General features: G+C 46.1%; 1 pseudogene; it reads right to left on the bottom strand.

Moving 5' to 3' along the window:
- Window positions 1–24,549, bottom strand: part of LOC123989592 — a 349,650-nt pseudogene extending 325,101 nt beyond the window's left edge.
- Between the last annotated feature and the right edge of the window lie 2,901 nt (window positions 24,550–27,450).

The raw sequence follows: 27,450 nt of genomic DNA, 5'->3' as shown, positions 1-27,450 counted from the left end.
GTGATTACAGCTGTGAGTCTCTCTGGGTGAGTCTCTAAGAGGGATTACAGCTGTGAGTGTTTCTGGGTAAGTCTCTAAGAGCTTTCCACACCTGGATTGTGCAATATTAGCCCATTATTCTTTTCAGAAATCGTCAAGCTTTTCTTAAGTCTTTCATAAGTTTGGGGTGGTAGGTAGCCTAGTGGTTAGAGTGTAGGGACGGTAGGTAGCCTAGTGGTTAGAGTGTAGGGATGGTAGGTAGCCTAGTGGTTAGAGTGTAGGGACGGTTAGGTAGGTAGCCTAGTGGTTAGAGTGTAGGGGTTACGGTAGGTAGCCTAGTGGTTAGAGTGTAGGGACGGTAGGTAGCCTAGTGGTTAGAGTGTAGGGACGGTAGGTAGCCTAGTGGTTAGAGTGTAGGGACGGTAGGTAGCCTTAGAGTGTGGTTAGCCTAGTGGTTAGAGTGTAGGGACGGTAGGTAGCCTAGTGGTTAGAGTGTAGGGACGGTAGGTAGCCTAGTGGTTAGAGTGTAGGGACGGTAGGTAGCCTAGTGGTTAGAGTGTAGGGACGTGGTTAGGTAGCCTAGTGGTTAGAGTGTAGGGACGGCAGGTAGCCTAGTGGTTAGAGTGTAGGGACGGCAGGTAGCCTAGTGGTTAGAGTGTAGGGACGGTAGGTAGCCTAGTGGTTAGAGTGTAGGGACGGTAGGTAGCCTAGTGGTTAGAGTGTAGGGACGGCAGGTAGCCTAGTGGTTAGAGTGTAGGGACGGTAGGTAGACTAGTGGTTAGAGTGTAGGGACGGCAGGTAGCCTAGTGGTTAGAGTGTAGGGACGGTAGGTAGCCTAGTGGTTAGAGTGTAGGGACGGCAGGTAGCCTAGTGGTTAGAGTGTAGGGACGGCAGGTAGTCTAGTGGTTAGAGTGTAGGGACGGCAGGTAGCCTAGTGGTTAGAGTGTAGGGACGGTAGGTAGCCTAGTGGTTAGAGTGTAGGGACGGTAGGTAGCCTAGTGGTTAGAGTGTAGGGACGGCAGGTAGCCTAGTGGTTAGAGTGTAGGGACGTGCAGGTAGCCTAGTGGTTAGAGTGGGACGGCAGGTAGCCTAGTGGTTAGAGTGTAGGGACGGAAGGTAGCCTAGTGGTTAGAGTGGGAGGGGTACGTGGTTAGAGTGTAGGGACGGTAGGTAGCCTAGTGGTTAGAGTGTAGGGACGGCAGGTAGCCTAGTGGTTAGAGTGTAGGGACGGTAGGTAGCCTAGTGGTTAGAGTGTAGGGACGGTAGGTAGCCTAGTGGTTAGAGTGGGACGGTAGGTGGTTACGGCAGGTAGCCTAGTGGTTAGAGTGTAGGGACGGCAGGTAGCCTAGTGGTTAGAGTGTAGGGACGGTAGGTAGCCTAGTGGTTAGAGTGTAGGGACGGTAGGTAGCCTAGTGGTTAGAGTGTAGGGACGGTAGGTAGCCTAGTGGTTAGAGTGTAGGGACGGTAGGTAGCCTAGTGGTTAGAGTGTAGGGACGGCAGGTAGCCTAGTGGTTAGAGTGTAGGGACGGTAGGTAGCCTAGTGGTTAGAGTGTAGGGACGGTAGGTAGCCTAGTGGTTAGAGTGTAGGGACGGTAGGTAGCCTAGTGGTTAGAGTGTAGGGATGGTAGGTAGCCTAGTGGTTAGAGTGTAGGGACGGTAGGTAGCCTAGTGGTTAGAGTGTAGGGACGGCAGGTAGCCTAGTGGTTAGAGTGTAGGGACGGTAGGTAGCCTAGTGGTTAGAGTGTAGGGCCTAGTGGTTACGGTAGGTAGCCTAGTGGTTAGAGTGTAGGGGTGGTAGCCTAGTGGTTAGCCTAGTGGTTAGAGTGGTAGGGACGGCAGGTAGCCTAGTGGTTAGAGTGTAGGGACGGCAGGTAGCCTAGTGGTTAGAGTGTAGGGGCGGCAGGTAGCCTAGTGGTTAGAGTGTAGGGACGGCAGGTAGCCTAGTGGTTAGAGTGTAGGGACGGCAGGTAGCCTAGTGGTTAGAGTGTAGGGTGGCAGGTAGCCTAGTGGTTAGAGTGTAGGGACGGTAGGTAGCCTAGTGGTTAGAGTGTAGGGACGGCAGGTAGCCTAGTGGTTAGAGTGTAGGGTGGCAGGTAGCCTAGTGGTTAGAGTGTAGGGACGGTAGGTAGCCTAGTGGTTAGAGTGTAGGGACGGTAGGTAGCCTAGTGGTTAGAGTGTAGGGACGGCAGGTAGCCTAGTGGTTAGAGTGTAGGGACGGTAGGTAGCCTAGTGGTTAGAGTGTAGGGACGGCAGGTAGCCTAGTGGTTAGAGTGTAGGGACGGTAGGTAGCCTAGTGGTTAGAGTGTAGGGGACGGCAGGTAGCCTAGTGGTTAGAGTGTAGGGACGGTAGGTAGCCTAGTGGTTAGAGTGTAGGGACGGTAGGTAGCCTAGTGGTTAGAGTGTAGGGACGGCAGGTAGCCTAGTGGTTAGAGTGTAGGGACGGTAGGTAGCCTAGTGGTTAGAGTGTAGGGACGGTAGGTAGCCTAGTGGTTAGAGTGTAGGGGTTACGGTAGGTAGCCTAGTGGTTAGAGTGTAGGGACGGTAGGTAGCCTAGTGGTTAGAGTGTAGGGACGGCAGGTAGCCTAGTGGTTAGAGTGTAGGGACGGTAGGTAGCCTAGTGGTTAGAGTGTAGGGACGGCAGGTAGCCTAGTGGTTAGAGTGTAGGGACGGTAGGTAGCCTAGTGGTTAGAGTGTAGGGACGGTAGGTAGCCTAGTGGTTAGGGACGGCAGGTAGAGTGTAGGGACGGCAGGTAGCCTAGTGGTTAGAGTGTAGGGACGGCAGGTAGCCTAGTGGTTAGAGTGTAGGGACGGTAGGTAGCCTAGTGGTTAGAGTGTAGGGACGGCAGCAGGTAGCCTAGTGGTTAGAGTGTAGGGACGGTAGGTAGCCTAGTGGTTAGAGTGTAGGGACGGTAGGTAGCCTAGTGGTTAGAGTGTAGGGACGGCAGGTAGCCTAGTGGTTAGAGTGTAGGGACGGCAGGTAGACTAGTGGTTAGAGTGTAGGGACGGCAGGTAGACTAGTGGTTAGAGTGTAGGGACGGTAGGTAGCCTAGTGGTTAGAGTGTAGGGACGGTAGGTAGCCTAGTGGTTAGAGTGTAGGGACGGTAGGTAGCCTAGTGGTTAGAGTGTAGGGGTGGCAGGTAGCCTAGTGGTTAGAGTGTAGGGACGGCAGGTAGCCTAGTGGTTAGAGTGTAGGGACGGCAGGTAGCCTAGTGGTTAGAGTGTAGGGACGGTAGGTAGCCTAGTGGTTAGAGTGTAGGGACGGTAGGTAGCCTAGTGGTTAGAGTGTAGGGACGGCAGGTAGCCTAGTGGTTAGAGTGTAGGGACGCCTAGTGGTTAGGTAGCCTAGTGGTTAGTGGTTAGAGTGTAGGGACGGCAGGTAGCCTAGTGGTTAGAGTGTAGAGGACGGCAGGTAGGTGGTTAGAGTGTAGGGACGGCAGGTAGCCTAGTGGTTAGAGTGTAGGGACGGTAGGTAGCCTAGTGGTTAGAGTGTAGGGACGGTAGGTAGCCTAGTGGTTAGAGTGTAGGGACGGTAGGTAGCCTAGTGGTTAGAGTGTAGGGACGGTAGGTAGCCTAGTGGTTAGAGTGTAGGGACGGCAGGTAGCCTAGTGGTTAGAGTGTAGGGACGGCAGGTAGCCTAGTGGTTAGAGTGTAGGGTGGTTAGAGTGTAGGGACGGCAGGTAGCCTAGTGGTTAGAGTGTAGGGACGGCAGGTAGACTAGTGGTTAGAGTGTAGGGACGGCAGGTAGCCTAGTGGTTAGAGTGTAGGGACGGCAGGTAGCCTAGTGGTTAGAGTGTAGGGACGGTAGGTAGCCTAGTGGTTAGAGTGTAGGGACGGTAGGTAGCCTAGTGGTTAGAGTGTAGGGGTGGCAGGTAGCCTAGTGGTTAGAGTGTAGGGACGGCAGGTAGCCTAGTGGTTAGAGTGTAGGGACGGCAGGTAGCCTAGTGGTTAGAGTGTAGGGGTAGCCTAGTGGTTAGAGTGTAGGTAGCCTAGTGGTTAGAGTGTAGGGACGGTAGGTAGCCTAGTGGTTAGAGTGTAGGGACGGCAGGTAGCCTAGTGGTTAGAGTGGGGGGTAGCCTAGTGGTTAGGTAGGGACTAGTGGTTAGAGTGTAGGGACGGCAGGTAGCCTAGTGGTTAGAGTGTAGGGACGGTAGGTAGCCTAGTGGTTAGAGTGTAGGGACGGCAGGTAGCCTAGTGGTTAGAGTGTAGGGACGGCAGGTAGCCTAGTGGTTAGAGTGTAGGGACGGCAGGTAGCCTAGTGGTTAGAGTGTAGGGACGGCAGGTAGACTAGTGGTTAGAGTGTAGGGACGGGTTAGGTAGCCTAGTGGTTAGAGTGTAGGGACGGCAGGTAGCCTAGTGGTTAGAGTGTAGGGACGGCAGGTAGCCTAGTGGTTAGAGTGTAGGGACGGTAGGTAGCCTAGTGGTTAGAGTGTAGGGACGGCAGGTAGCCTAGTGGTTAGAGTGTAGGGACGGTAGGTAGCCTAGTGGTTAGAGTGTAGGGACGGCAGGTAGCCTAGTGGTTAGAGTGTAGGGACGGTAGGTAGCCTAGTGGTTAGAGTGTAGGGACGGCAGGTAGCCTAGTGGTTAGAGTGTAGGGACGGTAGGTAGCCTAGTGGTTAGAGTGTAGGGGTGGCAGGTAGCCTAGTGGTTAGAGTGTAGGGACGGCAGGTAGCCTAGTGGTTAGAGTGTAGGGACGGCAGGTAGCCTAGTGGTTAGAGTGTAGGGACGGTAGGTAGCCTAGTGGTTAGAGTGTAGGGACGGCAGGTAGACTAGTGGTTAGAGTGTAGGGACGGCAGGTAGACTAGTGGTTAGAGTGTAGGGACGGCAGGTAGCCTAATGGTTAGAGTGTAGGGACGGCAGGTAGCCTAGTGGTTAGAGTGTAGGGACGTAGGGACGGCAGGTAGCCTAGTGGTTAGAGTGTAGGGACGGCAGGTAGCCTAGTGGTTAGAGTGTAGGGACGGCAGGTAGACTAGTGGTTAGAGTGTAGGGACGGCAGGTAGCCTAGTGGTTAGAGTGTAGGGACGGTAGGTAGCCTAGTGGTTAGAGTGTAGGGACGGCAGGTAGACTAGTGGTTAGAGTGTAGGGACGGTAGGTAGCCTAGTGGTTAGAGTGTAGGGACGGCAGGTAGACTAGTGGTTAGAGTGTAGGGACGGCAGGTAGCCTAGTGGTTAGAGTGTAGGGACGGCAGGTAGCCTAGTGGTTAGAGTGTAGGGACGGCAGGTAGCCTAGTGGTTAGAGTGTAGGGACGGCAGGTAGCCTAGTGGTTAGAGTGTAGGGACGGCAGGTAGCCTAGTGGTTAGAGTGTAGGGACGGCAGGTAGCCTAGTGGTTAGAGTGTAGGGACGGCAGGTAGCCTAGTGGTTAGAGTGTAGGGACGGCAGGTAGCCTAGTGGTTAGAGTGTAGGGACGGCAGGTAGCCTAGTGGTTAGAGTGTAGGGACGGCAGGTAGCCTAGTGGTTAGAGTGTAGGGATGGCAGGTAGCCTAGTGGTTAGAGTGTAGGGACGGTAGGTAGCCTAGTGGTTAGAGTGTAGGGACGGCAGGTAGCCTAGTGGTTAGAGTGTAGGGGTTACGGCAGGTAGACTAGTGGTTAGAGTGTAGGGACGGCAGGTAGCCTAGTGGTTAGAGTGTAGGGGCAGCAGGTAGCCTAGTGGTTAGAGTGTAGGGACGGTAGGTAGCCTAGTGGTTAGAGTGTAGGGACGGCAGGTAGACTAGTGGTTAGAGTGTAGGGACGGCAGGTAGCCTAATGGTTAGAGTGTAGGGATGGCAGGTAGACTAGTGGTTAGAGTGTAGGGACGGCAGGTAGTCTAGTGGTTAGAGTGTAGGGATGGCAGGTAGACTAGTGGTTAGAGTGTAGGGACGGCAGGTAGCCTAGTGGTTAGAGTGTAGGGGCGGCAGGTAGCCTAGTGGTTAGAGTGTAGGGACGGCAGGTAGCCTAATGGTTAGAGGGTAGGGATGGCAGGTAGTCTAGTGGTTAGAGTGTAGGGACGGCAGGTAGCCTAGTGGTTAGAGTGTAGGGGCGGCAGGTAGCCTAGTGGTTAGAGTGTAGGGACGGCAGGTAGCCTAATGGTTAGAGGGTAGGGATGGCAGGTAGTCTAGTGGTTAGAGTGTGGGGACGGCAGGTAGCCTAGTGGTTAGAGTGTAGGGGTGGCAGGTAGCCTAGTGGTTAGAGTGTAGGGGTGGCAGGTAGCCTAGTGGTTAGAGTGTAGGGGCGGCAGGTAGCCTAGTGGTTAGAGTGTAGGGGCGGCAGGTAGCCTCGCGGTTAGAGTGTAGGGACGGCAGGTAGCCTCGCGGTTAGAGTGTAGGGACGGCAGGTAGCCTCGCGGTTAGAGTGTAGGGACGGCAGGTAGCCTCGCGGTTAGAGTGTTGGGCCAGTAACCCGAAAGGTTGCTGGATCGAATCCCAAGCTGACAAGGTAGAAATCTGTCGTCCGGCCCCCTGAACAAGGCAGTTACACCTAAACCATTGTTCCCCAGTAAGCATGTTATGCAGGTGAGTGAGGACCCAAAAGCGACTTAACAGAAACAAGAGTTTATTCAAGTCCAAACAGAAAATAACAAATCCTGAATCCTTAACAGGAAATGTCCAAACGGGGAATAACAGAAATCCTCTAGTCTGTAGAGGGGAATAACAGGATAAGCGGCCACAGACTGCAGGTCCCTTCGGGTAGGCGCAGGCCGTAGCTGACAGAGACACCTGCTCACACGCAGCATCTGATGAAGGCAAAAACACGACAGGACGGAACAAGAACACAGCACAGCAAACAAGGATCCGACAAGGACAGAAGCAGAAACAGAGAGAGAAATAGGGACTTAATCAGAGGGCAAAATAGGGGACAGGTGTGAAAGTGTAAACGAGGTAGTTAGGAGAATGAGGAACAGCTGGGAGCAGGAACGGAACATAGAGAGAGAGAGAGGGATAGAGAGAGGGAAAGAACCTAATAAGACCAGCAGGGGGAAACGAATAGAAGAGAAAGCACAGGGACAAGACATGACAATATATGACAAAACATGACAAAGCAGTCATTGTAAATAAGAATTTGTTCTTAACTGACTTGCCTAGTTAAATAAAGCTTACATTTGAAAATAGAATTAGATAGACAGTAATTTTCAGGTTTTGCCATAGAATTTCAACCAGATTTAAAGTCAAAACTGTAACTCAGGAACATTCACCATCTTCTTGGTAAGCAACTCCCGTGTAGATGTGGCCTTGTGTTGTAGGTTATTGCCATGCTGAAAGGTGAATTTCCTTCCCAGTGTCTAGTGGAATTCAGTCTGAAGCTAGATTCATTTTTTACTTCGCTCCATCCCACTTATTTTTATCCTGGAAAAACTCTCCAGTCTTTGCCAATGTCAACTATTCCCATAACATGATGCAGTCACCACCATCTCGGACAATAAGAAATACAAACACAAGGCTTTGTATTCAGGCCAAAAAGTCTGTTCCTTTGCCCTGTTTCTTTACAGTATAACTTTAGGGCCTTGTTGAATACAGGATGCTTGTTTTGGAATATATATATTATTATTATTATTATTATTATTTTTTTTTTATTATTTAAAAAAAAAAAAAAAAAAAATGTATTCTGCATATTCGTATTATTTTCATCAATCTGTCATAAGTCATTATTATGAAGTTCTCCCTTCACAACCTTTGAACTCTGTAGCGGTTTTAAAATGACCAAATGTCCTCATGGTAACGTCCCTGAGCAGTTTCCTTCCTGTCCGGCAGCTCAGTTCAGAGGGATGACTGTATCTTTGATGTGTCTGGGTGGTTTAATACATCACATACGGCATAATTATTAACTGAGAGATATTCAATGTCTGATGTGTTATCGTTACCCATCGACCAATCACTGCCCTTCTTTATGGAGGCTTTCCAAAAGCTCCCGCTGTCTTTTGTTACCCATCGACCAATCACTGCCCTTCTTTATGGAGGCTTTCCAAAAGCTCCCGCTGTCTTTTGTTACCCATCGACCAATCACTGCCCTTCTTTATGGAGGCTTTCCAAAAGCTCCCGCTGTCTTTTGTTACCCATCGACCAATCACTGCCCTTCTTTATGGAGGCTTTCCAAAAGCTCCCGCTGTCTTTTGTTACCCATCGACCAATCACTGCCCTTCTTTATGGAGGCTTTCCAAAAGCTCCCGCTGTCTTTTGTTACCCATCGACCAATCACTGCCCTTCTTTATGGAGGCTTTCCAAAAGCTCCCGCTGTCTTTTGTTACCCATCGACCAATCACTGCCCTTCTTTATGGAGGCTTTCCAAAAGCTCCCGCTGTCTTTTGTTACCCATCGACCAATCACTGCCCTTCTTTATGGAGGCTTTCCAAAAGCTCCCGCTGTCTTTTGTTACCCATCGACCAATCACTGCCCTTCTTTATGGAGGCTTTCCAAAAGCTCCCGCTGTCTTTTGTTACCCATCGACCAATCACTGCCCTTCTTTATGGAGGCTTTCCAAAAGCTCCCGCTGTCTTTTGTTACAAAAGCTCCCTCCCGCTGTCTTTTGTTACCCATCGACCAATCACTGCCCTTCTTTATGGAGGCTTTCCAAAAGCTCCCGCTGTCTTTTGTTACCCATCGACCAATCACTGCCCTTCTTTATGGAGGCTTTCCAAAAGCTCCCGCTGTCTTTTGTTACCCATCGACCAATCACTGCCCTTCTTTATGGAGGCTTTCCAAAAGCTCCCGCTGTCTTTTGTTACCCATCGACCAATCACTGCCCTTCTTTATGGAGGCTTTCCAAAAGCTCCCGCTGTCTTTTGTTACCCATCGACCAATCACTGCCCTTCTTTATGGAGGCTTTCCAAAAGCTCCCGCTGTCTTTTGTTACCCATCGACCAATCACTGCCCTTCTTTATGGAGGCTTTCCAAAAGCTCCCGCTGTCTTTTGTTACCCATCGACCAATCACTGCCCTTCTTTATGGAGGCTTTCCAAAAGCTCCCGCTGTCTTTTGTTACCCATCGACCAATCACTGCCCTTCTTTATGGAGGCTTTCCAAAAGCTCCCGCTGTCTTTTGTTACCCATCGACCAATCACTGCCCTTCTTTATGGAGGCTTTCCAAAAGCTCCCGCTGTCTTTTGTTACCCATCGACCAATCACTGCCCTTCTTTTGTAGTTGAATCTGTGCTTGAAATCCACAAGTTGACTGAGGGACCCCACAGACGTTGTACGGAGAACAGAGGAAGGAAGTCATTTAAAAATCATGTCAACTGCTATTTGTTCACACAGAGGGAGTCCATGTAACCATATTATCTGATTTGTTAAACCACATTTGACTCCTGAACTGATTTAGTAAATGTAATTTAGGCGCCAAAACAAAAAGGGGTGAATGTACTTCTGCAAACAAATATATTGTAGTTATTACATTTGTTTTCATTTGTTACTATTTATTTGTCACTGACTTCCGAAGCCCTCTGTATGAGGAGAGATGACTTCTGGAGCCCTCTGTATGAGGAGAGATGACTTCTGGAGCCCTCTGTATGAGGAGAGATGACTTCTGGAGCCCTCTGTATGAGGAGAGATGACTTCTGGAGCCCTCTGTATGAGGAGAGATGACTTCTAAAGCCCTCTGTATGAGGAGAGATGACTTCTAAAGCCCTCTGTATGAGGAGAGATGACTTCTAAAGCCCTCTGTATGAGGAGAGATGACTTCTAAAGCCCTCTGTATGAGGAGAGATGACTTCTAAAGCCCTCTGTATGAGGAGAGATGACTTCTAAAGCCCTCTGTATGAGGAGAGATGACTTCTAGAGCCCTCTGTATGAGGAGAGATGACTTCTGGAGCCCTCTGTATGAGGAGAGATGACTTCTAAAGCCCTCTGTATGAGGAGAGATGACTTCTAAAGCCCTCTGTATGAGGAGAGATGACTTCTGAAGCCCTCTGTATGAGGAGAGATGACTTCTGAAGCCCTCTGTATGAGGAGAGATGACTTCTGAAGCCCTCTGTATGAGGAGAGATGACTTCTGAAGCCCTCTGAATGAGGAGAGATGTGCACCACATCATCACTCTCTCTCTCTCAGCTAGCATCTTGCTAGCTGTTACTCAAATGGTGAGGTGCTGAAGCTCATTGGCTAGACTCTAAATGCTAGAGAGCTGGGCACCGCACAGCTTCCATTATTTTTCCCTTTATTTTTCCTCATTTCGCAGTCTCTCCAGAGCAACTAACAAGTTAAGTGCCTTGCTCAAAGGCACATTGGCAGATGTGCCCACCTAGTTGGCTCGGGGATTTTGGTTACTGGCCCAACGCTCCTAACTGCTAGGCTACCTGCAAGCCCCAAAACAGCCACTGTGAAAACTAGGGATTTCATGGCTAATTGAGGAAAGACAGTAATTATGCATGTAGGATCTACACAGACACATCCAGACAAACGCAGGAGTTTAAAAAAAACTTAGTTGTCGCTAAATTGTGACTCCCTTGAGTGACAAAACATACTTATGTAAACGTGTGTGTGTGTGTGTGTGTGTGTGTGTGTGTGTGTGTGTGTGTGTGTGTGTGTGTGTGTGTGTGTGTGTGTGTGTGTGTGTGTGTGTGTGTGTGGCCAACACATCGTTACAATGCCCAATTGTATGGTGTTAAAATGATGTAATACCATATTGATACAGCATGACACACTAATCAATGCCTTGTCCTCAATGTGTATTCTTTAGGTATTCTAGGTGACCCCGAGCTGCCTAAAATACCATTGAAAGTAGTTTATGTGTATTTCCATAAACTGAAGCTGAGCTAAGAGAGGACAGCCACCGGACGGACGGGGTACAGAAGGAAATAAGAATGTTAAGTTATTTTAAGTCTTCCAGACTAGTGAACATCCCCCTGTCAGACTGTACCATTGGGCTGTGGTGGGTTCAGGTTAGTTCCAGACTAGTGAACATCATCCCCCCTGTCAGACTGTACCATTGGGCTGTAGGGGTTCAGGTTAGTTCCAGACTAGTGAACATCCCCCTGTCAGACTGTACCATTGGGCTGTGGTGGGTTCAGGTTAGTTCCAGACTAGTGAACATCCCCCTGTCAGACTGTACCATTGGGCTGTGGGGGTCCAGGTTAGTTCCAGACTAGTGAACACCCCCCCCCTCCCCCTGTCAGACAGTACCATTGGGCTGTGGTGGGTTCAGGTTAGTTCCAGACTAGTGAACATCCCCCTGTCAGACTGTACCATTGGGCTGTGGGGGTCCAGGTTAGTTCCAGACAGTCACAGTATAGTTGTGCATGTGACTACATGACATTGCTATATTCACCTAGCTACTGTCCCCACGCACTAGGCTTGAGCAGTATACAGATTTTCATATCATAACATTCTGCATTCCCAAGATTTATGGTATTACCGGCATAGCACACAAGGGGGAACTAAAACCTAAAAAGAAAATCCCACAATTACCGTACAACCGCGTTACCGACGATTACGGATGAAGACCGTCATGAAAATAAAATAATTGTGGAACGAACAGCTGACTGAATACGGGACGGCCGGGCATTCATGCAGTCGAGTCGGTTTCTACGGTAACGTGAATGTCTCTCAAATGTTTTATGGAGATTGGAGAACACATTGTGAGGGGATGTTAGACCATCCCTCCATACAGAACCTGTCCAGATGCTTGATATTTCTTTATTTTATGTCACCTTTATTTAACCAGGTAGGCAAGTTGAGAACAAGTTCTCATTTACAACTGAGACTTGGCCATGATAAAGCAAAGCAGTTCGACACAAACAACAACACAGAGTTACACATGGAGTAAAACAAACGTACAGTCAACAACACAGTAGAAAAACAAGTCTATATACGATGTGAGCAAATGAGGTGAGATAAGGGAGGTAAAGGCAAAGAAAGGCCATGGTGGCGAAGTAAATACAATATAGCAAGTAAAACACTGGAATGGTTGATTTGCAGTGGAAGAATGTGCAAAGTAGAAATAAAAATAATGGGGTGCAAAGGAGCAAAATAAATAAATAAATGATATCCTTTGTCTGCCCTTACGAACAGTCCTCTTCAATTCAAACCACAGGTTTTCAATGAATTTCAAGTGAGACACTGAGATGCAAAATGTCGATTTTGTGGCTAATTAACCATTTCTTTGTGGGTTTTGCTGTGTTTTGGGGGGGGGCGGTTATTGACTTGCTGGAAGATCCACTTGAGGCCAGGTTTCAGCCTCCGAGCAGAGGCAACCAGTCCGTGATGCCGGTGACATTAACAAGGAATCCAGGACCAACGGAAAGCAGAACAGCCCCATAACGTCAAAAGATCCACCGTCATTGTTTTACAATAGGGACGGGGGTTCATTACTGCTCAGTACTCAGTTCAACGCCAAACCCACCACTGGTGCGAGCCAAAAAAAAACTATTTTTTCACCCATCTGACCAACGCATCGGTTCCAACCCAAGTGCCATTTCAGCAAACGTGTTGGATGACGTGAAAAATAGAGCTATTTGGCCATGAAAGACAGTAAACTCGACACGACGTTGTAGGAGGTCACAACGCTAGCATAAAAACAGGGTAACGTTGTAGGAGAGGTCACAACGCTAGCATAAAACAGGTTAACGTTGTAGGAGAGGTCACAACTCTAGCATAAAACAGGTTAACGTTGAGGAGAGGTCACCGCGCTAGCATAAAACAGGTTAACGTTGAGGAGAGGTCACAACGCTAGCATAAAACAGGTTAACGTTGAGAAGAGGTCACAACGCTAGCATAAAACAGGTTAACGTTGTAGGAGAGGTCACAACGCTAGCATAAAACAGGTTAACGTTGTAGGAGAGGTCACAACGCTAGCATAAAACAGGTTAACGTTGTAGGAGAGGTCACAACGTTAGCATAAAACAGGGTAACGTTGTAGGAGAGGTCACAACGCTAGCATAAAACAGGTTAACGTTGTAGGAGAGGTCACAACGCTAGCATAAAACAGGTTAACGTTGTAGGAGAGGTCACAACGCTAGCATAAAACAGGTTAACGTTGTAGGAGAGGTCACAGCGCTAGCATAAAACAGGTTAACATTGTAGGAGAGGTCACAACGCTAGCATAAAACAGGTTAACGTTGTAGGAGAGGTCACAACGCTAGCATAAAACAGGTTAACGTTGTAGGAGAGGTCACAACGCTAGTATAAAACAGGTTAACGTTGTAGGAGAGGTCACAACGCTAGCATAAAACAGGTTGACGTTGAGGGGAGTTCCATGCAGGCAGAGTGAGTCTCTAACCAACGTGTCCTGTGTCCTGTGACTGTCTCTCTGCCACTCTAAGTGCTCGTCTTTCCCCTTGGGTATAAATTAAACAACAGTACCCAGGTATATTTGGGTATAAATTAAACAACAGTACCCAGGTATATTTGGGTATAAATTAAACAACAGTACCCAGGTATATTTGGGTATAAATTAAACAACAGTACCCAGGTATATTTGGGTATAAATTAAACAACAGTACCCAGGTATATTTGGGTATAAATTAAACAACAGTACCCAGGTATATTTGGGTATAAATTAAACAACAGTACCCAGGTATATTTGGGTATAAATTAAACAGTACCCAGGTATATTTGGGTATACATTAAACAACAGTACCCAGGTATATTTGGGTATAAATTAAACAGTACCCAGGTATATTTGGGTATAAATTAAACAGTGCCCAGGTATATTTGGGTATACATTAAACAACAGTACCCAGGTATATTTGGGTATAAATTAAACAGTACCCAGGTATATTTGGGTATAAATTAAACAACAGTACCCAGGTATATTTGGGTATAAATTAAACAGCACCCAGGTATATTTGGGTATAAATTAAACAGCACCCAGGTATATTTGGGTATAAATTAAACAGTACCCAGGTATATTTGGGTATAAATTAAACAGTACCCAGGTATATTTGGGTATAAATTAAACAGTACCCAGGTATATTTGGGTATAAATTAAACAGTACCCAGGTATATTTGGGTATGAATTAAACAACAGTACCCAGGTATATTTGGGTATGAATTAAACAACAGTACCCAGGTATATTTGGGTATGAATTAAACAACAGTACCCAGGTATATTTGGGTATGAATTAAACAACAGTACCCAGGTATATTTGGGTATGAATTAAACAACAGTACCCAGGTATATTTGGGTATAAATTAAACAGTACCCAGGTATATTTGGGTATAAATTAAACAGTACCCAGGTATATTTGGGTATAAATTAAACAGTACCCAGGTATATTTGGGTATAAATTAAACAATGACCAGGTATATTTGGGTATACATTAAACAATGACCAGGTATATTTGGGTATACATTAAACAATGCCCAGGTATATTTGGGTATAAATTAAACAGTGCCCAGGTATATTTGGGTATAAATTAAACAATGCCCAGGTATATTTGGGTATAAATTAAACAATGCCCAGGTATATTTGGGTATAAATTAAACAATGCCCAGGTATATTTGGGTATAAATTAAACAATGCCCAGGTATATTTGGGTATAAATTAAACAGTGCCCAGGTATATTTGGGTATAAATTAAACAATGCCCAGGTATATTTGGGTATAAATTAAACAGTGCCCAGGTATATTTGGGTATAAATTAAACAATGCCCAGGTATATTTGGGTATAAATTAAACAATGCCCAGGTATATTTGGGTATAAATTAAACAATGCCCAGGTATATTTGGGTATAAATTAAACAATGACCAGGTATATTTGGGTATAAATTAAACAATGCCCAGGTATATTTGGGTATAAATTAAACAATGACTAGGTATATTTGGGTATAAATTAAACAATGCCCAGGTATATTTGGGTATAAATTAAACAATGACTAGGTATCTTTGGGTATAAATTAAACAATGCCCAGGTATATTTGGGTATAAATTAAACAGTACCCAGGTATATTTGGGTATAAATTAAACAATGACCAGGTATATTTGGGTATAAATTAAACAGTGCCCAGGTATATTTGGGTATAAATTAAACAATGACCAGGTATATTTGGGTATAAATTAAACAGTGCCCAGGTATATTTGGGTATAAATTAAACAATGACCAGGTATATTTGGGTATAAATTAAACAGTGCCCAGGTATATTTGGGTATAAATTAAACAATGACCAGGTATATTTGGGTATACTAGGAGGGACCATTTCCCTTCCAAATCCATATATGTCCTGCAAGATGACCTACACTGTGTAGGCTATAGATAATGCTAATGATCTATTTACTATAGTGCCGAGGGTACTAAATACAAAATGTGTGACAATGATCAGGATATGATCAGGATATGGGCTAGCCTAGCTACACCTGAATCCTCCGAGAGACAGAGAGAGAGAGAGAGACAGAGAGAGAGAGAGACAGAAGGAGAGAGACAGAAGGAGAGAGAGGACAGTAACAGGAGACACTATGAGCTGAACATAACAGGAGACACTATGAGCTGAACATAACAGGAGACACTATGAGCTGAACATAACAGGAGACACTATGAGCTGAACATAACAGGAGACACTATGAGCTGAACATAACAGGAGACACTATGAGCTGAACATAACAGTCAGTGGTAGGGAGGACAGTAACAGGAGACTCAGGTGTAGTTAGTGACTAGTCGCTCTGGATAAGAGCGTCTGCTAAATGACTTAAATGTAATGTAAATGTACTTTAAGGTCTCATTGTAGCCAATTCAATTGCAATTCTACCGGTTTGGTAAAAGTTAAATCACTTAATAATTCATAAGCAAATTTGACATCAGTAAAAACACTAACATATTGGTAGATCTATATTCACTTGATACTTATGTGAACTTCCATTATCCTGTTTAATGAGAATGTTATATTTCAATATATATTTGCCACTGCAATATGTTGAAGATTGGCCCCGTTTACTCAGTGTTCATTAGAATGTCGTCTGTGGTTAGGTGGTATTTGCAGTCGGTTTGTCACGGAAGTGAAAGACATTTTCATCTTGATTTTAACAATACGCTCTCCGTTTCCATCTTGATTTTAACAATACGCTCTCCGTTTCCATCTTGATTTTAACAATATGCTCTCCGTTTCCATCTTGATTTTAACAATACGCTCTCCGTTTCCATCTTGATTTTAACAATACGCTCTCCGTTTCCATCTTGATTTTAACAATACGCTCTCCGTTTCCAAAAAAGCCAAACTGTTCGTTATAAAGAGGAACTCATTTAACTTGTCTAATTAGCACAGAGTGGTTGAATTTTTAAAAGGAACAACGCACATTTGATTTCCTTTCTTCGTAGACCAGTCAGCAATGTTTTGAGAGACCAGCATTTTGTTCGTGGTTTTCATTACGGGCGAACTATGACCTCTGACCTGACACTCGTGGTTTTCATTACAGCCCAACTATGACCTCTGACCTGACAGTTGAGAATCGAGACAAGACAACAGTGTAATTTCAGCCTAGCATCAACAGCCGTGGCATCAAGCCAACTTTAATCAACTATGCCAGACCCTTTTAATGAATCAAATGTGCTCTGCGGATTTTGTTGCTGACCCGCAAACGCACGCACGCACACACACACACACACACACACACACACACACACACACACACACACACACACACACACACACACACACACACACACACACACACACACACACACACACACACGTCGGCCAAACAGCCGGTAACAGACTCGTTTTCTGCCGGCTACTTTTTCCCCCACTTCATAAATTAAAAATAGGCTTCTTTTGATTTCAAAGTTTAATTTGTCTAGTCTAGAAAAGTCAGTATGAAGAACATGCATGTTGTAACAGAGGAGGCACTGGCTACATGACCTTTTTCCTCTGCCAACGAAATGAGTAATGAACAGACCAAATCCATAGCAGAGTAGTTTACTAGTGGGCTCGTTGCTGTGCGTTCTACGCCAGATAAAGATTTACGTCGAAGGCGTATTCAAAGTTGCGAGAGCCGCAGGGAGAGAAACACGCATTTCTGTCAAGCAATCTGAATGCAATGGGTTGGGAAAAACAACTTTTAAAGCAGTTTTGGTAAAAAGAGGGGGTTCCCAGTTTTCCAGGGCAATACAAAGATAAACATGAGTTTACTTTTTTTTTCTCATCATCTTTGAATCGCAAGACAAAGGCCATACATTAAGATAGGATCCTAGGTGTCATTTAGAATCTGTCCAAAGGATGGCAGTGGTGTGTGAAAAGTTTCAGTCTGATCCAGTGAAGATCATTGAATGTAAGTACAGTATTTACCTTCAGAGGTGAATGTATCAAACCAGTTGCCGTGATAGAGGCGGCAGGTGGCCTAGTGGTTAGAGCGTAGGGGCGGCAGGTAGCCTAGTGGTTAGAGTGTAGGGGCGGCAGGTAGCCTAGTGGTTAGAGCGTAGGGGCGGCAGGTAGCCTAGTGGTTAGAGCGTAGGGGCGGCAGGTAGCCTAGTGGTTAGAGCGTAGGGGCGGCAGGTAGCCTAATGGTTAGAGCGTAGGGGCGGCAGGTAGCCTAGTGGTTAGAGCGTAGGGGCGGCAGGTAGCCTAGTGGTTAGAGCATAGGGGCGGCAGGTAGCCTAGTGGTTAGAGCGTAGGGGCGGCAGGTAGCCTAGTGGTTAGAGCGTAGGGGCGGCAGGTAGCCTAGTGGTTAGAGCGTAGGGGCGGCAGGTGGCCTAGTGGTTAGAGCGTAGGGGCGGCAGGTAGCCTAGTGGTTAGAGCGTAGGGGCGGCAGGTAGCCTAGTGGTTAGAGTGTAGGGACGGCAGGTGGCCTAGTGGTTAGAGCGTAGGGGCGGCAGGTAGCCTAGTGGTTAGAGCGTAGGGGCGGCAGGTAGCCTAGTGGTTAGAGCGTAGGTGTGTGGTAGTGTTGGTGGTGTTGTGGAATGTTGTGCGGTAGTGTTGGTGGTGTGTGGTATGGTGTGCGGTAGTGTTGGTGGCGTTGTGGTAGTGTTGTTGGTGGAGTTGTGGTATGGTGTGTGGTAGTGATGGAGTGCTGCATCAGATGACCTGGCCTCCACAATCACCACCGACCTCAACCAAATTGAGATGGTTTTGGAATGAGTCGGACCGCTGAGTGAAGGAAGAAGCAGCCAACAAGTGCTCGGCATATGTGGGAACTCTTTCAAGACTGTTGGAAAAGCATTCCAGGTGAAGCTGGTTGAGAGAATGTCAAGAGTGTGAAAAGTTGTCATCAAGGCAAAAGGGTGGCTATTTGAAGAATCTCAAATAGAAAAAAATTGGTTACTACATTATTTTGGTTTACCATATTTGTTATGTCATAGTTTTGATGTCTTCGCTACTAATTCTACAATGTAGTAAAAAATTAAGAAAAAAACCCTTGAACGAGTTCTAAAGCTTCTGATTGGTAGTGTATGTCAACAATCCTCCAAAGGACCATGCTTCTATGTATAACATTGCTCTGGTTTTGTATGTTATCACTCCACATCTTTCTGCTCAACGCCACAATGTCTTTTACCAATCTGGGCGGTAAAACCTGTTAACCTGTTAAAAATATTCAATCATTTTGCCGAGTATTTCAGATGAAATCAAAACATTTCAATTGTACCAGAGGCCACCAAAACAGAGCTTGTTGTGCAAATAAAAATTTGCCCCCGGGAACCAACTAGACAGCCTGAAAAACCCTGGCTGGCTATTCTACACACCAGTGTTTCCCTTTCATGCATATATCATGCTCTCCACCCAACCGTCAACAGCCGCATATTCCCTTCCTTCATGTCTGTCTGTGTCTTGGACTGCCTGCCTGTTTATCTGTTATCTGTGTTGATCGGTCTCTGTCTGCTTGTCTGTTCTACACCATAGGAATAGAATCCGTCTGCCAGTCCACCCATTATGACATCACTGATTTGATTGGGGACGCCTGTTCTATAGATTCTACTTCTATGCTCTACTCGGCCTCCCTCCAGTCTGTACAATAACTGCCATCAACACTAGGCAAACCAGAAAAGCACAGAGTGCACACTATAATGTGATTAAATGTTCTGTGATCTGGCGCCCCTCCCAACTACCTCTCCCATCCCTCCCTCTCTCTCTCTCTCTCTCTCTCACACAAAAACACACATATTCCCGCTCTGAATTCAATTCTATTCAATTCAATGGGCTTTATTAGCAGGGGAAACATATGTTAACATTGCCAAAGCAAGTGAAGTAGATAATATACAAAAGTGAAATAAACAATAAAAATGAACAGTAAACATTACACTCGTAGAAGTTCCAAAATAATAAAGACATTACAAATGTCATATTATGTATATATATATATATAGGTCTCTCTCGCTCACAAAAACACAGATTCTCTCTGAGTAGTGTTTATAAAATAGAACCCCCATGTTAACAGTCAACAGCATCCTGACTATGTCGAGTAGAGTTTATTATGATCCCTCGTGTGTGTGTGTGTGTGTGTGTGTGTGTGTGTGTGTGTGTGTGTGTGTGTGTGTGTGTGTGTGTGTGTGTGTGTGTGTGTGTGTGTGTGTGTGTGTGTGTGTGTGTGTGTGTGTGTGTGTCATTAGAAAGGTGCAGGTTCTGGCCTCCCGTGTGGCGCAGTGGTTAAGGGCGCTGTACTGCAGCGCCAGCTGTGCCACCAGAGACTCTGGGTTTGTGCCCAGGCTCTGTCGTAACCGGCCGCACCCGGGAGGTCCGTGGGGCGATGCACAATTGGCCTAGCATCGTCCGGGTTGGCCGGTAGGGCGGAGGGGTTGGCCGGTAGGGATATCCTTGTCTCATCGCGCACCAGCAACTTCTGTGGCTGTAATACAGTCACTATCATCATGGGGACTTTTATTACAGTCACTATGATCATGGGGACTTTTATTACAGTCACTAGCATCATGGGGACTTTTATTACAGTCACTAGCATCATGGGGACTTTTATTACAGTCACTATCATCATGGGGACTTTTATTACAGTCACTAGCATCATGGGGACTTTTATTATAGTCACTAGCATCATGGGGACTTTTATTACAAAGTTGGTGGTGTGTGGTAGTGTTGGTGGTGGTGTTGTGGTATGGTGTGTGGTAGTGTTGGTGGTGGTGTTGTGGTATGGTGTGTGGTAGTGTTGGTGGTGTTGTGGTATGGTGTGTGGTAGTGTTGGTGGTAGTGTTGGTGGTGGTGTGGTACGGAGTGTGGTAGTGTTGGTGGTGTTGTGGTAGTGTTGTTGGTGGTGTTGTGGTATGGTGTGTGGTAGTGTTGGTGGTGTTGTGGTATGGTGTGTGGTAGTGTTGGTGGTGTTGTGGTATGGTGTGTGGTAGTGTTGGTGGTGTTGTGGTAGTGTTGGTGGTGTTGTGGTACGGTGTGTGGTAGTGTTGGTGGTAGTGTTGGTGGTGTTGTGGTAGTGTTGTTGGTGGTGTTGTGGTATGGTGTGTGGTAGTGTTGGTGGTGGTGTGGTATGGTGTGTGGTAGTGTTGGTGGTGTTGTGGTAAGGTGTGTGGTAGTGTTGGTGGTGTTGTGGTATGGTGTGTGGTAGTGTTGGTGGTGTTGGTGGTGTTGTGGTATGGTGTGTGGTAGTGTTGGTGGTAGTGTTGGTGGTGTTGTGGTAGTGTTGTTGGTGGTGTTGTGGTATGGTGTGTGGTAGTGTTGGTGGTGTTGTGGTATGGTGTGTGGTAGTGTTGGTGGTGTTGTGGTATGGTGTGTGGTAGTGTTGGTGGTGTTGGTGGTGTTGTGGTATGGTGTGTGGTAGTGTTGGTGGTGTTGGTGGTGTTGTGGTATGGTGTGTGGTAGTGTTGGTGGTGTTGTGGTATGGTGTGTGGTAGTGTTGGTGGTGGTGTGGTATGGTGTGTGGTAGTGTTGGTGGTGTTGTGGTATAGTGTGTGGTAGTGTTGGTGGTGTTGTGGTATGGTGTGTGGTAGTGTTGGTGGTGTTGTGGTATGGTGTGTGGTAGTGTTGTTGGTGGTGTTGTGGTATGGTGTGTGGTAGTGTTGGTGGTGTTGTGGTATGGTGTGTGGTAGTGTTGGTGGTGTTGTGGTATAGTGTGTGGTAGTGTTGGTGGTGTTGTGGTATAGTGTGTGGTAGTGTTGGTTGTGGGACTGCCTTTCTTAACTCTATTCCTTGAACTGCATTGTTGGTTAAGGGCTTGTAGCAAGCATTTTCAGCACGTGTCAAATCAAATTTTATTTTTGATTTTAAAAGTTGAGCTGTGTTATCCATCCAATGAGCTAAAACACCACAGCAAACTGAAGAGCCTTCATTATCCCTTTACTATGTAGCTAACACCTTTCTCTTGGTTGGTAGAGGAGGCTACAGCTAACACCTTTCTCTTGGTTGGTAGAGGAGGCTACAGCTAACACCTTTCTCTTGGTTGGTAGAGGAGGCTACAGCTAACACCTTTCCCTTGGTTGGTAGAGGAGGCTACAGCTAACACCTTTCTCTTGGTTGGTAGAGGAGGCTACAGCTAACACCTTTCCCTTGGTTGGTAGAGGAGGCTACAGCTAACACCTTTCTCTTGGTTGGTAGAGGAGGCTACAGCTAACACCTTTCCCTTGGTTGGTAGAGGAGGCTACAGCTAACACCTTTCTCTTGGTTGGTAGAGGAGGCTACAGCTAACACCTTTCTCTTGGTTGGTAGAGGAGGCTACAGCTAACACCTTTCTCTTGGTTGGTAGAGGAGGCTACAGCTAACACCTTTCCCTTGGTTGGTAGAGGAGGCTACAGCTAACACCTTTCCCTTGGTTGGTAGAGGAGGCTACAGCTAACACCTTTCCCTTGGTTGGTAGAGGAGGCTACAGCTAACACCTTTCTCTTGGTTGGTAGAGGAGGCTACAGCTAACACCTAAAAGGAGATACTACAGCCAAAGTCAGCATGGTAGAGTGTGTGTGTCTGCCCCATGATAATTAACAGGCTCAATTTGGGGGCACCTGAGAGGTTGCGGAAGGGACGGATGGGGAGGGAGGATGGGGGGGGGGAGAGGCAGTCCTTGAGATTGAAGGATTCTATTGGAATCCAGACTCTGATCAAGCAACATGCCACCTAACAGACAAATGGTCAGACACACAGGGCTGCTACCTTAAATCAATGCTTCTTTACAGGTCCCATCGAGAGCCTCGTGTTGATCCTTTACCCTTTTGGACGCCACTCATACCATGTGACGATGACGAACCAATACCCAATGACTGCCACAAGTGACGAAGGCCCTATTTAATAGTTTGAATCTACAAGCCACGCTTCAAACGCTGAATCACCACTACACGTGGATGGGACCAATTCCACTCAGACACACTGCTGTTCTGATGAGGTAGAGGTAGAGAGGGGTAGAGAGAGAGAGAGGTAGAGAGGGGTAGAGAGAGAGAGAGAGAGAGAGGTAGGTAGAGATGGGTAGGTAGAGAGAGAGAGAGAGGGGTAGGTAGAGAGAGAGAGAGAGAGGGGTAGGTAGAGAGAGAGAGAGAGAGGGGTAGGTAGAGAGAGAGAGAGAGAGGGGTAGGTAGAGAGAGAGAGAGAGAGGTAGAGAGAGAGGTGTAGAGAGAGGTGGTAGAGAGAGGGGGGCGGCAGGGTAACCTAGTGGTTAGAGCGTTGGACTAGTAACCGGAAGGTTGCAAGTTCAAATCCCTGAGCTGACAAGGTACAAATCTGTCATTCTGCCACTGAACAGGCAGTTAACCCACTGTTCCTAGGCCGTCATTGAAAATAAGAATTTGTTCTTAACTGACTTGCCGGGTTAAATAAAGGTAAAATAAAAAAAAGAGGTTGACTTTTAGTCATGTAACTTATTGAAAACATGAAAACCCATCTTGAACCTCTCTCTCAGCACATAAAGACGAGAAACATGTGTTTCTCTCCCTGTTCTTTATTTATAAAATCACAAGTCGAGAAATAGACACTCCAAAAACATACATTGTAGCCAAAGTAGACAAGTATAGTGGCATGCAACAATTGGGATATTTATCTGAATATTATTATATATTTTTTCTTTATAACAATAGTCTACTTTTAAAGTGGCTGTCAAGAGAGAGAGAGAGAGAGAGAGAGATAGGTGAGAGAGAGAGATAGGTGAGAGAGAGAGAGATAGGTGAGAGAGAGAGGTGAGAGAGAGAGGGGTGAGAGAGATAGGTGAGAGAGAGCGAGAGAGAGAGAGAGAGAGAGAGGAGAGAGAGAGAGAGAGAGAGAGAGAGATAGGTGAGAGAGAGAGAGAGATAGGTGAGAGAGAGAGAGATAGGTGAGAGAGAGAGAGATAGGTGAGAGAGAGAGAGATAGGTGAGAGAGAGAGATAGGTGAGAGAGAGAGAGATAGGTGAGAGAGAGGTGAGAGAAAGAGAGAGATAGGTGAGAGAGAGAGATAGAAAGAGAGATAGGGGGAGAGACAGAGAAGGGGAGGGAGGGGGAGAGAGAGAGCGATAGGGGGGAGAGAGACAGAGAAAGGGGGAGAGAGAGTTTATCTCTGACAGTGATTAGAGAGCAGAGCAGCTCGGGTGGTGTGCTTCTGGCTCCCCCTGCTCCCCCTCCCCTCTTGGCGGTTCTTCCTAGACAGATGTACAGGCAGAAAGGAAAGCTAGTTATGTGTGAGAGGCCCGCCGTCAGTCCCTTCTGGATTCAGATCCAGACACCGCCAGGATCAGGGAGTGAATGAGTTCAACCCACTAAAACAGTAATAACAGTAACCAACAAAACAACCCCTATCAGGTGTGTAACTTCTGCACACACAAGTAGTAAGCTAATGATAAACGTATTACTAAATAATATAGGCTAACCTTAGCCTATACCCTATATGTGATCATTAGGAATTATGACGCATATTTCTTATGAATAGGCTACCCTAAACAGCAGGTTAAGTAAATCACATTGTATGATATCCCAATGGTTGTTAATAATGTATGTTAAATTGTAACGCTGATTTTATTCATGCCATTTTGACACATGACAAAGAAAGATTGTTGCACTGCCATGTGTCTCGCTCTACACCAATGCAATCTCCTAAAAGTGCCCAGCAAGACACGACCCACATATCTAAATCCGCGCACACACACACACACGCACACACACACACACACACACACACACACACACACACACACACACACACACACACACACACACACACACACACACACACACACACACACACACACACACACACACACACACACACACACACACACACACACACACACACTGCTGGACTGATCCGAGTCTTGATCCACCAAAAATCTACGAAACAAAACCTCCGTGAAGACCAGGCTACGGCATCTCGGCTATAACGGATGAAATGCACAACCTGCCAACTACCCTACAATTACGTCTCTATCTCCGTGCCGCGACGTCGCAGCGTTGATTACACGACAAGCGCCCTGATGTCGCTTCAAGTGGTCACTCCATTGTCGGGGAAACAATCCCAACGCACCAACTGGTAGAAAAACAAAACCCTCCCGAGCGAGAGGTGTTCAACGCGACAGACACGGGCTGCAACCAACAGAACAATCACGGAACTTAACTTACCAGATTTAAAGCGAGTGGCGAAACGACTCGGAGAAAGTCCTCTTTAGTAATATTCAGGATCTTGTTTTTTTTTTTTTTTTTTTTTTTAATGATCTTCCTCCTAGTCACTACCACTGAGAATGACTGGGGCTCAACGTCAGTGGGTGAATCAACTAAGATAGAGAGCACAGTAAGTTGAAGTGTCAAATTACATTGGCCATTCTATTCCCAAAGAGCCATGCTTGGTGGTTAGGGACAAAATGTGGAACCGTGACAGGAACAGGAAGACACTGGAATGGACTGAGCTTTTGTCGTCTGGAAGAATTTGACATCTGTTAGGCTACACACACGGTGTTGTTTCATTATATATGATAATATATAATTAAATAATTAAACGTAGACGTATTTAATGATCATAATAATTTATTATTTTTTAGGAAAAGGACATTTTATTTGTGAAAAATTTGTAATAAATAAACACAAATAAATATATATATATATATATATATATATATATATATATATATATATATATATATATATATATATATATATATATATATATATATATATACACAAAACATAACATACAGATACAGTAAATATCAACTATCTACTCTGTCACTTTAAAACAAATTAACGTTCACCACCTTTTAAAACACCTTGTTATCTATCAATCTACAAACTGAGATATTTTTACGTGTTATTATTACTATTAGTAGTATTAATGATAATCCTATCGTTATTAGTATGATACTCTGCAGTGCTCCGCATCGTGGCTTTCTCCATGTTCCGTGTTTTCCTGGTTACAGTCTCTGATGGAAGGTCTGATTAACAAAGGGGTTTTCTCTTTTGGCCAAAAGACCGTCCTCTCTCCTCCTCGCTCCTCCGTGACCCGGAAACCGATAAAGTGGTCGAGGGAGTGTGTCAATTTGTTACGAGGAAAACGGAAGAGTGTCCTCCCCTCATCTTTCACCGAGGATACCAGAGAAGATGAAAAGGCGAAACGAGAGGGAAAACTGGGTCCAAAATCTGTCATCTCCAGCAGGTGGCGGTTTTTCGCTTTTTTTCACTCATCAACCTAGGAGGTTTTGTATGGAGGTCAATGAGTGTCGAATTTGGTTAACAAAATATCTAATGGCGTATTTGCTACTTGTGGCTTATTTGTTCGAATAGAAGTTCCGTAATGCTTCCAATTGACTCATTCATCCCCCTCCTCTCACCTGTAACTATGTCCCAGGTTGTTGCTGTAAAGGAGAATCTGTTCTCAGTCAATTTGCCTGGTTAAATAAGGGTTAAATAAATAAATATACATTACCTTTCAAACGTTTGGGGTCACTTGTTTTTGTTTTTTGAAAGAAAAGCATATTTTTTGGACCATTAAAATAACATCAAATTGATCAGAAATAGAGTGTACCCATTGTTAATGTCGTAAATGACCATTGTAGCTGGACAGAGGAACTCTGCCTAGAAGGCCAGCATCCCGGAGTCACCTCTTCAATGTTGACGTTGAGACTGGACAGAGGAACTCTGCCTAGAAAGCCAGCATCCCGGAGTCGGTTTGGCCGGAGTAGGCAGTCATTGTATAAATTATATACCAAGCTGCTAGGACATAACTGACCTTGCTGCATCTTCAATTTGCACTGAAGTGTGAAGTGAGAGGTGTGAAAACTCTTGAGCTGAACAATGGCAGCAGGGTTTCACCCCCCCCCCCCCCACCCACCCTCCACCCCATCCAAATGTAGTGACCCTTGAAGCACCATGTCGTATCCCGGGGCAGATGTCCTCACAGTACAGTACCCCATGGATATTAAAAATAACCGTGCAAAAAGAAGCTCCTCAAGGACAATCCACAGACAGTATTTGCTGACTGCCACAAAGAGGGGAACGTAAGCTGATTCATGTTCCACAGTGAAGGAGAGAGAGGAACTCATGGCACAGCTAACAGCAGTGAAGGAGAGAGAGAGAGAAACACATGGCACAGCTAACAACAGTGAAGGAGAGAGAGGAACTCATGGCACAGCTAACAGCAGTGAAGGAGAGAGAGGAACACATGGCACAGCTAACAGCAGTGAAGGAGAGAGAGGAACACATGGCACAGCTAACAGCAGTGAAGGAGAGAGAGGAACACATGGCACAGCTAACAGCAGTGAAGGAGAGAGAGGAACACATGGCACAGCTAACAGCAGTGAAGGAGAGAGAGGAACACATGGCACAGCTAACAGCAGTGAAGGAGAGAGAGGAACACATGGCACAGCTAACAGCAGTGAAGGAGAGAGAGGAACACATGGCACAGCTAACAGCAGTGAAGGAGAGAGAGGAACACATGGCACAGCTAACAGCAGTGAAGGAGAGAGAGGAACACATTTTTTTTTTTTTTTCACCTTTATTTAACCAGGTAGGCTAGTTGAGAACAAGTTCTCATTTGCAACTGCGACCTGGCCAAGATAAAGCATAGCAGTGTGAACAGACAACACAGAGTTACACATGGAATAAACAATTAACAAGTCAATAACACAGTAGAAAAAAAAATGGGCAGTCTATATACATTGTGTGCAAAAGGCATGAGGAGGTAGGCGAATAATACAATTTTGCAGATTAACGCTGGAGTGATAAATGATCAGATGGTCATGTACAGGTAGAGATATTGGTGTGCAAAAGAGCAGAAAAATAAATAAATAAAAACAGTATAAAAACAGTATGGGAATGAGGTAGGTGAAAATGGGTGGGCTATTTTCCTATAGACTATGTACAGCTGCAGCGATCGGTTAGCTGCTCGGATAGCTGATGTTTGAAGTTGGTGAGGGAGATAAAAGTCTCCAACTTCAGCGATTTTTGCAATTCGTTCCAGTCACAGGCAGCAGAGTACTGGAACGAAAGGCGGCCAAATGATGTGTTGGCTTTAGGGATGATCAGTGAGATACACCTGCTGGAGCGCGTGCTACGGATGGGTGTTGCCATCGTGACCAGTGAACTGAGATAAGGCGGAGCTTTACCTAGCATGGACTTGTAGATGACCTGGAGCCAGTGGGTCTGGCGACGAATATGTAGTGAGGGCCAGCCGACTAGAGCATACAAGTCGCAGTGGTGGGTGGTATAAGGTGCTTTAGTGACAAAACGGATGGCACTGTGATAGACTGCATCCAGTT

Source organism: Oncorhynchus gorbuscha, linkage group LG11 (genome assembly GCF_021184085.1).
Source record: "Oncorhynchus gorbuscha isolate QuinsamMale2020 ecotype Even-year linkage group LG11, OgorEven_v1.0, whole genome shotgun sequence".
In the NCBI taxonomy this organism is placed as follows: domain Eukaryota; kingdom Metazoa; phylum Chordata; class Actinopteri; order Salmoniformes; family Salmonidae; genus Oncorhynchus; species Oncorhynchus gorbuscha.
Note: the sequence above shows the minus strand (reverse complement) of the source record. Positions and strands in the feature narration are given on the sequence as shown.